Source organism: Triticum urartu, chromosome 6A (genome assembly GCF_056163025.1).
Source record: "Triticum urartu cultivar PI428250 chromosome 6A, HENAU_Tu73, whole genome shotgun sequence".
NCBI lineage: Eukaryota > Viridiplantae > Streptophyta > Magnoliopsida > Poales > Poaceae > Triticum > Triticum urartu.
This window is the reverse complement of record NC_141878.1, coordinates 72,993,933-73,008,547: the sequence shown is the minus strand read 5'-3', so window position 1 is coordinate 73,008,547 and position 14,615 is coordinate 72,993,933.

The following is a 14,615-nucleotide window of genomic DNA, read 5'->3' as shown; positions in this document are numbered from 1 at the left end:
GAAAGAATAGATGTGTGTTGGAAACCGATAGCTTTCTAAGGTGTTTAGGAGAGGAAGATTGACCGATGCAGGAAGTATGTGGCATGGTGCGGGGGGGAAGGGGCTAACAACAACATTTGAATGTAGATAGTACGAGACTTAATATTGATGTTTCAATTTGGTGTATATTGTAAGATTTAAACTGAGAACCATGCATATGGGTAATTATTTCGAATTCGTGCCGTTTCGAAAAGTTGACATTAACTCGATTTGTTGTGTTATTTTATAGGTCATATGTTTGAATTCATCCAAAAGTTTTCTCACTACCATGATATTCATCATATACATATGAATTTATATTAAAAAGTAGTATGGATATAGTGAAATGCGAAATCCACATTAGAACTGGAGATCGCTATGTGAAACACACTCTAACTCAAATAACTAATTATATAACACACACTCTAATCCATGTTAGCGTGGATACCGTTTCGATTTTTTTTTCAAATAACTCCTCATTAATTAATTTATAGTATCTCGTTTCGAATGACTAATTATTGCAAGAAAAACACGGACATGGTAATACATACAGATTTGTTTGCACATGAAAGAAGATTTGTTTGCATTCTCAAATGTAGGCGCACCAGGGTCGTGTCATGGTGGTCACGTGTGTCAGACGGACGCGTAGCATCCAGCCACCCACACCTAAAAAAGGACGACGAAAAAATAAGTTCGTGCTTCCACGTTTTGGACTGAAATATCTGGCGGCCCCAATTCCAACCCTGCAAAATCTTCCTTCTCCATCGTCCCCTTCCGTGCCCAGATTGCTCAAATCCCTAATTCGCCGCTAAACCAAGCAAAGTTCGAATTGCCCCTCGTTTCATCTCTTTCCCCACCTCTGTGCCGGACCACGACGACGAAGACGACGGTCGCGCTTCACCACCGCACCGGAGCTACCTCATCTACGCTCTCGTCCACCGCACCGGGTGGTCCACCAACAACGTCAGCCGCCGCAACCGACGTGCCTCATAGACACCGACTTCCACCGCATCAGGTGCGCTTCACCAACGCCGTCTCCCAGCTCACCGGGGCTACTTCACTGAGCACATCGTCACGCCTCCGCCCCCTGAGGCCGCTGGGGCTTCACCAACGGTCTTGTCCACCGCATCGTAGAGCTCCACTGCCACTCAAGATCTGCATCCGTGCGCGGCCAGCCAACGCCAGCGCATCACCCTCAACGGCTTTGAAGTGACCCGCACTCTAGCTAGGCGAGCATGCCCAAACGCCAGCCTGAACTAGGTATTCACACATCACTCCCTTGTGCACTGTTCCGACGATGTTTGGATATCCTTTCACTGCTCTCTTAGCTTACACGCCTATCCAACTTTGACTTTAACTCTTATTTCTTCTGGAGATATCATCTGAAACAAGCAAATCCATTTTTTAGCGAAGCATGACGGCGCTACGGGATCTGGTACACATCCTGCACACCCGTATAACCTTGTAAGTATCTGTCCTCCGGTACAACAGCAAGGTCGATTCCTCTTATTTGATCAGCCATTCACCGTGTCAAAAATGCAGAGGGGGTGCAAGGAGCACAAGGCCTGCACATCCAAGCAAGTGGTAACATGGACTTGTACATGGAACATCTCAAGCGCAAGCAGAGCTGAAGTGAGCCTGTACAACGAGCTAGCGTAAGTCCCTGTATTTCATTTAATTCGTACTGGCATTTGTGTATGATTTGTGTGCAGTGGCAGATCCATGAATTCAAGTTACTAGGGGCGAACATTTAACTTAAAAAATACGAAGGCACTTGCACTCCGGAAATCAACATAACTTGAGAAATGTGAAGCTACATGCACTTTGAAAACCAGCTAATGATCCAAAGTAGTTCCGATTATAAACAATAAATGATGCAAGCACCAAAAAACACAAAATGCAACATGGTGTACAAGGAATACAAACATGGTCTGTACCTGCTTGAATTATTCGTTCTCTGGCTGAAAATATCAAAGTGTAATTGCACCTATAACTAGTGCGTAAACTGATAACAAAATATCTATCCTGCACAAGTATGCCAATAGTTTCAAACAACAGATTAGAAAAGTATTTATGCTACGTTGTCATGATACGGGGACTTTCTGGTAGATGGCCTCGACGTTTCCTCAAGCCATGAAAAATGCACTATAATTTGCTTATCATCAATGCCTGCAAATCTCTATGTCTCTCTCAACATAGCAGATCATCATTAGACACTAAATCCTTCAATGGGAGCTTGCAAAATGCTTGCGTTAGATGCCTCATTAGACACTATATGTTCATCACTAGGAGCATGTAAAATATTTGCATCAAATCCTTCATTAGCAGTCTGTTCATTAGACAATTCAGGCTCAAGAACAACATGAGCTTCGATGTTTGCACCGGAAACTTGATTAGATACATCAGATTCAGTCAGTTCGGTATTGATTGGGGGAGTTATAAAATAAGTAGAAATTGGTTTCATTTTCTCATAGATTCCCTACATACAAGCAGTTTTATAACACCATCAGGTTTAACTATTAGCCAGAAATTGAAGAGTTGAATTAGATATAATCAGGGATGTGATGTACCTGCTCGTTGCGCATGCTACTCTTGCAAGCGGCGACTGTCTGTTTGCGCAAGCTCGATGCCATGCCCGTACTGCCGCCGCTGCCTCCCACGCAGGCTACACCCAGGGATGGATCTTCATCTTCTTGTCCTTCCATTCGCTTGAAGCCCGGCGACCGCCCTACAATGAGGGCGCGAGGAAGTGTTGTGTCGGTTTGTCCAGCGGCGGCTAGGTTAGGAGCGAACCAGACTGGAGGTTGGAGCGGATGAATTGGTATTTTTCCTGCTGTCGATCGATATAGGAGGCACTCGTTTGGGCCGCGAGCCCACTATAGGGCATGCCTTGCACTTATGTTATTGGCCTATCCAAATTGAAACATTTTTCTTCATTTTTTACATTGCCTGCTCGTGCATTGGGACGAACAAAACTAGCCTGGGCCAACCTGGACGACTCAAACTAGGTGCTTACTTTCGAGCCAGCCGAGGCGGCCGCCCATACCAGCCCCTATGGTGGCGTCGCTCCTTTTTGTGTGTATGATAGGGGTAGTGGAAAATATTCTAGTGGCGCTTTTGATTTACCCATAGAATGGTTGAATTGCCTGTTTCTATGAACTGAGCTCGCCAATAATGTGAAGGATGCTAGTCTTTTCATCCTATTGTTGATTGCTTATATCTCGATATGCCAAAAGTAATCGCATGAAATATACAGTAAAAGCCAGTGGGATGTGTGTGGCTACAACTAGTCTGACTACACGTCCTCATATAACATATCAAGGACGCACCATCTTACCAGATTAACCATTCGACTTACCAATGCAGTGTGGGCAGAAACAAGTATTGGGACTGCGTATCCAAGCAATTGATGCCATGGACTCCTTCGTACAACCTTGTAAGCGAAAAAGAAGTTGCAGTGTGCCTGTACAAAGAACTAGCGTAAGTTCAGTTACCTGCTTCTCGGAATTTTAGTTAGCCACTTATTGCAAAATTGTTCAATTACGTTGCTTGGCTTAATTTAGTTTGCTACTGACTACACAATGCCACAACCTGTTAATCCGATTTTAGACTGCACATATCTATGTGTTTGATACTTACTATTAAGAATTACCTGTTTGCCTGAACTTAAATAGCTACTTGTTTGTTTAACTGCTTTGCTGCTGCAACAACGGGTTACAATGATGTTAATAACTACTTTTCAGCATCAAATTGAAACTCTTTAATTCCTTGTTTGTTTAACTGGTTTGCTGTTATAACTCCCAGTTGAGATGTTTTGCTAACTTCAACTTTTCTGAATCCAATCGGAACTTTAATGGCAAAACAGGTTAGCCCAAGATCAAAGAGCGAGGTCCCCATGGACGTTGTATCATCCCACAGCAGTGGCACCGGCCCAATCGTGCATTATGAATTGCCAACTGCTGATGCTCTAGAGGCTAAACTAGTGGTAGAAAGAGATTCTGCTTCTGCACTTAAAGATGAAGTTGACATGTTGAGGAAGCAAACAGCACAATCAGTAGCAGTACTCAAGACAACCATTAAATATTTGGTGGATTTCAAAACGAAGCAAGCTGAGACTGACCACATTGTTAAGGTCCTGAAGGAAAAAAGTAAATTAAATTCCCACTTGGTAAATCATAGGTGAAATGTTCTTTCCATCGTTGAATAACCTTTGTGTTGTGTGTTCATGTAATCAATCAAACCATTTGTTTTAGAGATCATGTAATAATTGTTTTTTGTTTTTTTTGTTTGTAATTTTATTTGAGCACAAGTCTGTATTAATTGATAAGACTCGGAGACATTTCCTTTTGATTGCTGTGCCAGACCTACAAATATGCCAATCGGGCTCAATATGTATTCAGCAATAATAGTAGTATAGATGGACCATAAGTGGCACACATCGGAAAGGGCCAAGATGTTGTAGTAGCTTGGTTGAAAAAGGATGTTGTTGCAGCAAAGAAAAGTACAGCAGCCTGGCTTATGTATGTTAGTTGATATTATTGATACATATACTCTATAAGTGTTTATATGTCTATTAGTTCTGTCAATTCTTGGCTGATTCACTCGGTATTTGAATCTTGATACATCGCTTGTGTACATATCTAAATGGGAGTACACATTATGTTGCATGTGACATTTGAGTTGGACATGAAGTGTTCCAAATATTTGAATTCACCTTAAGCTGGATTCTAGCTTCTGAATTTGAGTATCGGCATTTGTAAACCATATTCATATATAACAGTGGAATACATCTTTGTCGTCCTTTTGAAGATATATAAAAACACATAGAATGATTTATAAAGATTCGTATAGGAATACAAAATGGATTCGAATTTAGTTGTCAGGGTAAACGTGGATTATTATTGTCCCAAAATTCGAAAGAAGCGGCAAAATGTCCACTCCCACGTCGGCTGGCCGAAGCCAAGTGTTTGGGAGATGGAAATTATTGTCTACCCATTACACGGACAATCCACTTCTCTAAATAGGGGTAGGATAGTAACTTCAATAAGACGTGACACGACCGCCTTTGAGCCCATTCCGACACGGTGGGCGCCAAACATGGGCGGCAAAACACATTTGATTCAAGCTCGTCCGAATGACCTCTGTTTCTCCCTCAATTTCCCGATTCATACAGGGTGGGCGGCAAAACAAACTTGACTCGGCCGAAATCGATGTAGGCAAATATTTTCAATAGGGGCAGGTTCAACTGCCATACCTGTCAGCCCCGTTCATACACCGTGGGCGCCAACCACCCTCTCCTCGCCCGAAATCGCTCTGGGCAAATATTGGTGAGATACGAGATTACCGGCGTATCCCAAACCGACGAGACGTCCAAATTTTAAATGGGGGCTAACTTCGTAACTTTCCCATATTTCAGACAGACGTGTCCCAAAAACATGGTTCCCCGTACCTCTCCCTCCATTTTCCCCATTCATACACCGTCCGCGCTAGAACACCATCCCCACACCAGCCTCCGTCCGCCACCCCATCCATCGTCGTTGTCCTCCACCACATCCATCGCCGCCGTTGAGGGAGTCCTGGATTAGGGGGTGTCCGGATAGCCGGACTATACCTTCGACCGGACTCCTGGACTATGAAGATACAAGATTGAAAACTTCATCCCGTGTCCGGAAGGGACTTTCCTTGGCGTGGAAGGCAAGCTTGGCGATACGGATATGTAGATCTCCTGCCATTGTAACCGACTCTGTGTAACCCTAGCCCTCTCCGGTGTCTATATAAACCGGAGGGTTTTAGTCCGTAGGGACATACAATCATACCATAGGCTAGCTTCTAGGGTTTAGCCTCCTTGATCTCATGGTAGATCTACTCTTGTACTACCCATATCATCAATATTAATCAAGCAGGACGTAGGGTTTTACCTCCATCAAGAGGGCCCGAACCTGGGTAAAACATTGTGTCCCCTGCCTCCTGTTACCATCCGCCTAGACGCACAGTTCGGGACCCCCTACCCGAGATCTACCTGTTTTGACACCGACATTGGTGCTTTCATTGAGAGTTCCTCTGTGTCGTCACTTTTAGGCCCGATGGCTTCTCCGATCATTAACAGCGATGCGATCCAGGGTGAGACCTTTCTCCCCGGACAGATCTTCGTATTTGGCGGCTTTGCACCGCGGGCCAATTCGCTTGGACATCTGGAGCAGATCGAAAGCTACGCCCCTGGCCATCAGGTCATATTTGGAAGTTTGAGCTACATGGCCGACCTCCGCGGAGACTTGATCTTTGACGGATTCGAGCCGCAGCCGAGCACGCCGCACTGTCACGATGGGCATGATCTAGCTCTGCCGCCGAACAGTGCCCTGGAGGCCGCACCCGCATCAGCCCCGACCCCTAATTCGGAGCCAACTGTGCCAATCGAGGATGGGTGGCTGGACACCGCCTCAGGGGCTGCAATCTCTACGGCGATCTAGCTGAACACCAGCCCTATTCTCTGCGAAGCCTGTGACTCCAAGGAGCCGGACTCCTCTCCACACTCCGAGCCCTCCGCGCCCATACCGATCGAACCCGATTGGGCGCCGATCATGGAGTTCACCGCCGCGGACATCTTTCAGCACTCGCCCTTCGGCGATATTCTGAATTCACTAAAGTCTCTCTCTTTATCAGGAGAGCCCTAGCCGGACTATGGTCAGCAAGGTTGGGATGCGGATGATGAAGAAATTCAAAGCCCACCCACCACCCACTTTGTAGCGACTGTCGATGATTTAACCGACATGCTCGACTTCGATTCTGAAGACATCGACGGTATGGACGCCGATGCAGGAGACGATCAAGAACCAGTGCCTTTAGGGCATTGGAAAGCCATCTCGTCGTATGATATATACATGGTGGACACCCCAAAAGAAGGCAATGGCGATGGAACAGCGGAGGATGACCCCTCCAAGAAGCAGCCTAAGCGCCGGCGTCAGCCGCGCTGCTCTAAATCCCGCCAAAGCAAAAACGGTGATTCCGGCATGGGAGATAATAACACCCCGGACAGTGCCGAAGACAACCACCTCTAACAAGATTCGGCATAGGAGGACGGAGAAGCCAGCCCTCATGAGAGAGCGGCAGACAGAGAGGTCGAGGACAATAATTATATGCCTCCCTCCGAAGACGAGGCAAGCCTCGACGACGACGAATTTGTCGTGCCGGAGGATCCCGTCGAACAAGAGCGTTTCAAACGCAGGCTTATGGCCACAGCGAGCAGCCTCAAGAAAAAACAGCAACAGCTTAGAGCTGATCAAGATTTGCTAGCCGACAGATGGACTGAAGTCCTTGCGGCCGAAGAGTATGAACTCGAACGCCCCTCCAAGAGCTACCCAAAGCGCAGGTTGCTACCCCGATTAGAGGAGGAAGCACCTAAACCTACATCACCAGCGCATGATGCGGCCGACCGGCCACCCCGTGGCCGCGACAGAGAGGCCTCCTGGCCCTCCACTCAAGCCGCACCCTGACGCCGCTCAAAAAATACCAAGGCACGGGAAAATGCGCCAGACCTGCGAGATATATTGGAGGACAAGGCAAGGCAAACAAGATCGATCTACGGATCGCGTGGGCGCCCCACGGCACGAGACGGTAATCGTCACTCCGGATATAGTAAATCCGGCCGGGCCGAACACAGTAGACAAAGCTCGTTTGAGCTGCGTCGTGATATAGCCCAATACAGAGGCGCCGCACACCCACTATGCTTCATAGATGAAGTAATGGATCATCAAATCCCCGAGGGTTTCAAACCCGTGAACATCGAATCATACGATGGCACAATAGATCCTGCGGTATGAATCGAGGACTATCTCCTTCATATCCACATGGCCTGCGGTGATGACCTACACGCCATCAAATACCTCCCACTCAAGCTTAAAGGACCAGCTCGACATTGGCTTAACATCTTGCCAGCAGAATCAATTGGTTGTTGGGAGGACCTGAAAACCGCATTCCTCGACAATTTCCAGGGCACTTATGTGCGACCACCAGACGCCGATGACCTTAGCCACATAATTCAGCAGCCAGAGGAATCGGCCAGACAATTCTGGACATGGTTCCTAACCAAGAAAAATCAAATTGTCGACTGTCCGGACGCAGAGGCCCTAGCACCCTTCAAGCATAACATCCGCGTTGAGTGGCTTGCACGACACCTAGGACAGGAAAAGCCAAAATCTATGGCAGCCCTCACGACACCTATGACCCGCTTTTGCGTGGGAGAAGACAGCTGGCTAGCTCGCAACAATAACATGACCAAGAACCCTGGTAATTCGGATACCAAGGACAGCAGTGGCAGGTCGCGTCGCAACAAGCAAAAGCGCCGCATTAACGGCGACAATGCTGAGGATACGACAGTTAATGCCGGATTTAGAGGCTCTAAACCCGGTCAGCGGAAAAATCCATTCAAAAGAAATACTCCGGGCCCGTCCAGTTTGGACCGAATACTCAACCACTCATGCCAGATAGATGGCACCCCCGAAAAACCAGCCAATCACACCAACAGGGATTGTTGGGTGTTCAAGCAGGCAGGCAAGTTAAATGCCGAAAGCAGAGACAAGGGGCTGCATAGCGATGACGAGGAGGAGCCCCGGCCGCCGAACAACAGTGGACAGAAAGGTTTTCCCTCACAAGTGCGGACGGTGAACATGATATATGCAACCCACATCCCCAAGAGGGAGCGGAAGCGTGTGCTAAGGGACATATACGCGATGGAGCCAGTCGCCCCAAAGTTCAACCCATGGTCTTCCTGCCCGATCACTTTTGATCGAAGGGACCACCCCACTAGCATCCGTCATGGTGGATTCGCCGCATTGGTTCTAGACCCAATTATTGACGAATTTCACCTCACTAGAGTCCTTATGGACGGTGGCAACAGCCTGAACCTGCTTTACCAGGATACAGTGCAGAAAATGGGCATCGATCCCTCGAGGATTAAACCCACTAAAACGACCTTTAAAGGCGTCATACCAGGTGTAGAGGCCAATTGTACAGGCTCAGTTACACTTGAAGTGGTCTTCGGATCTCCGGATAATTTCTGAAGCGAGGAGTTAATCTTCGACATAGTCCCGTTCCGCAGTGGTTATCACGCACTGCTCGGGCGAACCGCATTTGCCAAGTTCAATGCGGTGCCGCACTACGCATACCTCAAGCTCAAGATGCCAGGCCCTCAAGGAGTCATCACGGTCAATGGAAACACTGAACGCTCTCTCCGAACGGAGGAGCATACGGCGGCTATCGCAGCAGAAGTACAAAGCAGCCTCTCAAGGCAATTCTCCAGTCCGGCCATTAAACGTCTGGACACCGTCAAGCGCGCCCGGAGTAACCTACAACAAGACCGCCTGGCACGTTCCGAGCAAGCGTAGCAATGTGGCCCCAACCCCAGCCCTCGCAAACTTGCGAAACCAGTGTTGCGCGTACATAACTACGCTATGGAAATACCATGGGCACAGGGGGAGGGGCACCATCATGGCACGCCCGAAACGCGGCTTAAACTGCCCTAGGGGCTGCCGATTTCTTAATTTTCTCTTATTTTCAGGACTCCATTCGTCGGAAGGCTTGTCCGGCAGTACAATTGCCGCACAAACGATACAACAACCAGGGGAGCAGAAAGCTACGCCGCACTACGGAACTCTAAGGTGGTCTCTATAACGAGCAGTATACCTGTTTCACATACCATTCCGCAGCTCGCCCCTGGAAAGGACATGTTAAATAGTCCCATCTTTTGCTTATCGCACTATTTGTATCGTTCTGCTTTGATCGCAGCCTTTTTAAATAAGCATTGCATAGCTTCCGTCTATTATTGCATTACTCTTTTTTATGAATATATGTTCATTAATGACATGTTGAACCCGTACACTTTGGTACGGCCAATACGCCAGGGGCTTAAGTACCCCACAATATGGTGTGAGAAGTCCGAACACTTTCAGAAGTGCGGCACCCCGAACTTATAGCATTATATGCATCGGCTCCGAATCATGTCTTGGGTCAATAGTTGGGTTTGCCCGGCTCCTATGTTTTGGTACCTTACGTTCCGTTATATCGGCTAAGGTAGCACTAGGAGAACTACTGCGATTGTGCCCCAGTTGAGCTGGGCTAAGCACCTTAGTAGAGAAAGCTAAAACTGACCGTCATGATGAGGCGAGAGCTAGTCGCTGTTCGAGAGGTTTTCAATTCCCTAAAGACTTATGCCGCTTAGAGTGAGGAGTCGGCTTTGTCCGGCCTAGGCGTGGATAGCGCCCCGAACTCTGTCTTCCGAACACTAGGGGCTTCGCCGAAATTTAAAATTATAGAATTCTATGGCTAAGTGAGAGTGTTCAAGAATTATAGTCTGATTGCCTTGTTCGTTGTGTTGAGCGCCTCCCTCGAAGGACCCAAGAATGGGAAAAAGAGCGCTCATGTTTATCCCGAACACCCCAGCACTCGTGGCATGGGGGCAGAAGCCGACGACTCGCCATCTCTCAAATTTGATAAATGGCCGCACAGAAGGTAATATTTTAAATTCCAAAGCGTTGCTTAGCGCATATGAACAGGTTTTCAGCATACAGGATCGCAAATGCGAGTTTACTCAAAAATTACATCTTTGGAGCATTCATCCGCTATAAGGCGGGCACCCTTCAGGACGCCCTCATAATACGCTTCCGGGACGCGATGCTCCTTGCCCGGCGGCGGCCCGTCCTTCACCAGCTTCTCCGCATCCATCTTGCCCCAGTGCACTTTAGCACGGGCAAGCGCCCTACGGGCACCTTCGATGCAGACGGAGCGCTTGATTACTTCAAGCCGTGGACAGGCATCCACCAGCCGCCTACCAGCCCGAAGTAGCTCCCAGGCAGAGCCTCTCCAGGCCAAAGCCGAACTAAGAGGCCCTTTATGGCCTGTTCGGCCACCTTGTGGATCTCGACCATTTGCTTCAGCTGGTCACTCAAAGGCACCAGGTGTCCGGCCTCAGCATACTCAGACCATAACAGCTTCTCCGTCGAGCTCCCCTCCTCGGATCGGTAGTAGGCGGCGGCATCAGATGCACTACGGGGCAAATCTGCGAATGCTCCTGGAGAGCTCCAGACTCGGGTAAGTAACAAGTAATTCACTTTCACGTGCTTGCTTTGCATAATGAATGCCTTACCCGCCGCTATCTTCTTCATCGCTTCAATTTCTTGGATGGCTTTCTGGGCTTCGGCCTTGGCAGACTTCGCGCTTTCAAGGGCTGCCGCAAGCTCGGACATTTGCGTCTTTGAGTCAAGCTCCAAACTCTTGTGTTTTTTCACGAGAGCCTGGAGCTCTTTTTTCACCTCCTCCACCCGCGCCTCCTGCTTCCCTCTCTATGTGCGCTCCACGGCCGCTCTGTTTTCGTCCTCGGACAGTGCTTTATTAAGGGTTGCCACCTCGGTCGTGGCCCCTATAATAGCATGTTGATCCTGTCATTTTTTGCAACCACATCTTCTTTATATACTTGCGCAAGGTATTACTTACCTTCCTTCTCCTCGAGTTTCCTCTTGGCATGGCCGAGCTCGTTCTCAGACCGCACGAGGTTTTGCTTCAGCGTATCCCCCTCCGTAGTCAGTGCGGCGGAGGCCAGCAGCGAAGCCTGCATACGCATATTGACTTGATTATGTTAGACTCCTGCCAATGTTATTAGATCCACTATTCGGCTTTTCTTTCCGAACGCCGAACAGAGCATCAGGGGCTACTGTCTATGCGGTAATATTTTTACATATTGTTTACTTACCTCAAAGCCTGTTAGAAGGCTGGCACAGGCTTCAGTCTGTCTGCTCTTGGCGGACTGAACCTTCTGGATCACCGCACTCATAATAGTGCGGTGCTCCTCGTCAAGGGAGGCGCCTTTAAGCACCTCCAGCAAATTGTCCGGTGCCTCCGGTTGGACGGAGGTCACCGGCTCGGTAGGCTTGCTCCCTTTGGAAGGAGGCTGCCTACCGGAGTCCGGAACCGTTGAAGGTTCCGGCGCGGTGTCCGGCTCAAGGCCGGACTCGGGGGCCTTGGGGGTTTTATCCCCTTTGCGCCTGGAGTCCGGGAGGTCGCCTTGCGGCGCCTCCAGGACCACCTCCTCCTGACTTGGAACCTGTTGGGACTGCACCTTGGCGTCGTCCGTAGGGTGGGGGGAGGTAGCGGGCGGAAGTGAATTCACGTCCGATGAATCCAGGGAGCCGCTCGACGACTCGTCGAGCCCGGCCTTGGGCGGACTGCATAGTCATATTCGGCGTAAGGAGGAGTTGTGCAAGAAAGGAACACTATGAATGGCTTTCGTGTCCGAATACTTACGATCTCGCCAGCGGCTTGGCCCTGTGCGGCCACTCCTCTTCGCCATCGTCGGCGTTGGTGGAGTAGTCCGAAGGAAGGGTCTTCCCCTTCTTGGACCCTTCGGCCTCCCTAGTTGGGGCGGCCTTCCTTTTCTTCCCTCCTCCCGCTGGAGGGGGAGAGGTCTCTTCTTCCTCCTCGTTGTCTTCATGGGAGGAGTGCGTCTTGGAGTCGCCGGATGATGAATCCGACACCTCCTGGCACCGGGCACTCTTTCGTGTCCCCGTGGCCTTCTTCTTGGCCTTCTTCTCCGGCACCACATAGGGTGCCGGAACCAGTAGCTTCACCAAACGAGCGTCCGCTAGGCCTTTGGGCAAAGGAGCCGGACAGTTGATCTGTCCGGACGTCTCCTGCCAATCCTGTCAAAGGTAAGGGAGCTTAGATCCCGCATGGAGTCAAACTATGAAAAACTAATGCCCTGTAAAAGGTAAAAACAGCTTACCGCACGAGCGTGACGCTGCGTGCTGAATCCGCAGTCCTCGGTAGCGGATGCGGGGGCCTCGGTGCCCTTGAAAAGCACCTTCCAAGCATCTTCGTACGTCGTGTCGAAGAGCCTGCTCAGAGTTCGGTGCCGCGCCGGGTCGAACTCCCACAGGTTGAAAGCCCGTTGTTGACACGGGAGGATCCGGCGGATGAGCATAACCTGGACTACGTTGACAAGTTTAAGCTTCTTGTCCACCAGGGTTTGGACGCATGTTTGGAGTCCGGTCAGCTCTCCTTTTTTACCCCACGACAGGCCCATCTCTTTCCAGGAGGTGAGCCACGTAGGGGGTCCGGATCGGAACTCAGGGGCTGTGACCCATTCAGGGTCGCGTGGCTCGGTGATGTAAAACCACCCCGATTGCCACCCCTTTAGGGACTCCACGAAGGAGCCCTCGAGCCATAGGACGTTGGGCATCTTGCCCACCATGGCGCCTCCGCACTCCGCCTGGGTGCCATGCACCACCTTCGGCTTGACATTGAAAGTCTTGAGCCATAGGCCGAAGTGGGGGCGGATGCAGAAGAAAGCCTCGCACACGACGATAAACGCCGAGATGTTGAGGACAAAGTTCGGGGCCAGATCATGGAAATCCAGGCCATAGTAGAACATGAGCCCCTGGACAAATGGGTGGAGAGGGAAACCCAGTCCGCGGAGAAAATGCGGGAGGAACACCACCCTCTCATGGGGCCTAGGGGTGGGGATGAGCTGCCCCTCTTCGGGAAGCCGGTGCGCAATGTCGTTAGACAAGTATCCGGCCTTCCTCAGTTTTTTGATGTGTCCCTCCGTAACGGAGGAGACCATCCACTTGCCTCCCGATTCGGACATGGCTGGAGAAGGTTGAGGTGGGGTGTGCGGACTTGGGCGCTGGAGCTCGAGTGCGCGGAAACGGATAGGCAAAGGAGGAAGAAGGCATGGATGAAAAGGTGGATCCTTATCCCCTTTTATGGGTGGACGTGACTATGCGTCCCCACCAGCCTGGTAAAACTCGCTTATCTCCCAAGCGCCGTAATCAATGGCGCGGTTGGGTTACCCACGCCCGTATTGATGAGAATCCCAGAATAAGGGGACACAATCTCTGCTTTGACAAGACGTGCCAAGGAAACCGCCTCGCTAAACGCACTGAGGTGGGACAGTAAAACGATTCGAATAAAGACTTGGCCATGGTGTGATGTCACGCTACGGAATACGTCAGCAGATTAGATTTGTGTAAATATTATTCTCTCTATGGCAATATGTGGAAACTTATTTTGCAGAGCCGGACACTACCTTTGTGTTCAAAATCTTCTATGAAGTACTTGGAGGAGGAACCCGCCTTGCAATGCCGAAGACAATCTGCGCGCCAGACTCGTCGTCATTGAAGCCTGGTTCAGGGGCTACTGAGGGAGTCCTGGATTAGGGGGTGTCCGGATAGCCGGACTATACCTTCGGCCGGACTCCTGGACTATGAAGATACAAGATTGAAGACTTCGTCCCGTGTCCGGAAGGGACTTTCCTTGGCGTGGAAGGCAAGCTTGGCGATACGGATATGTAGATCTCCTACCATTGTAACCGACTCTGTGTAACCCTAGCCCTCTCCGGTGTCTATATAAACCGGAGGGTTTTAGTCCGTAGGGACATACAATCATACCATAGGCTAGCTTCTAGGGTTTAGCCTCCTTGATCTCATGGTAGATCTACTCTTGTACTACCCATATCATCAATATTAATCAAGCAGGACGTAGGGGTTTACCTCCATCAAGAGGGCCTGAACCTGGGTAAAACATTGTGTCCCCTGCCTCCTGTTACCATC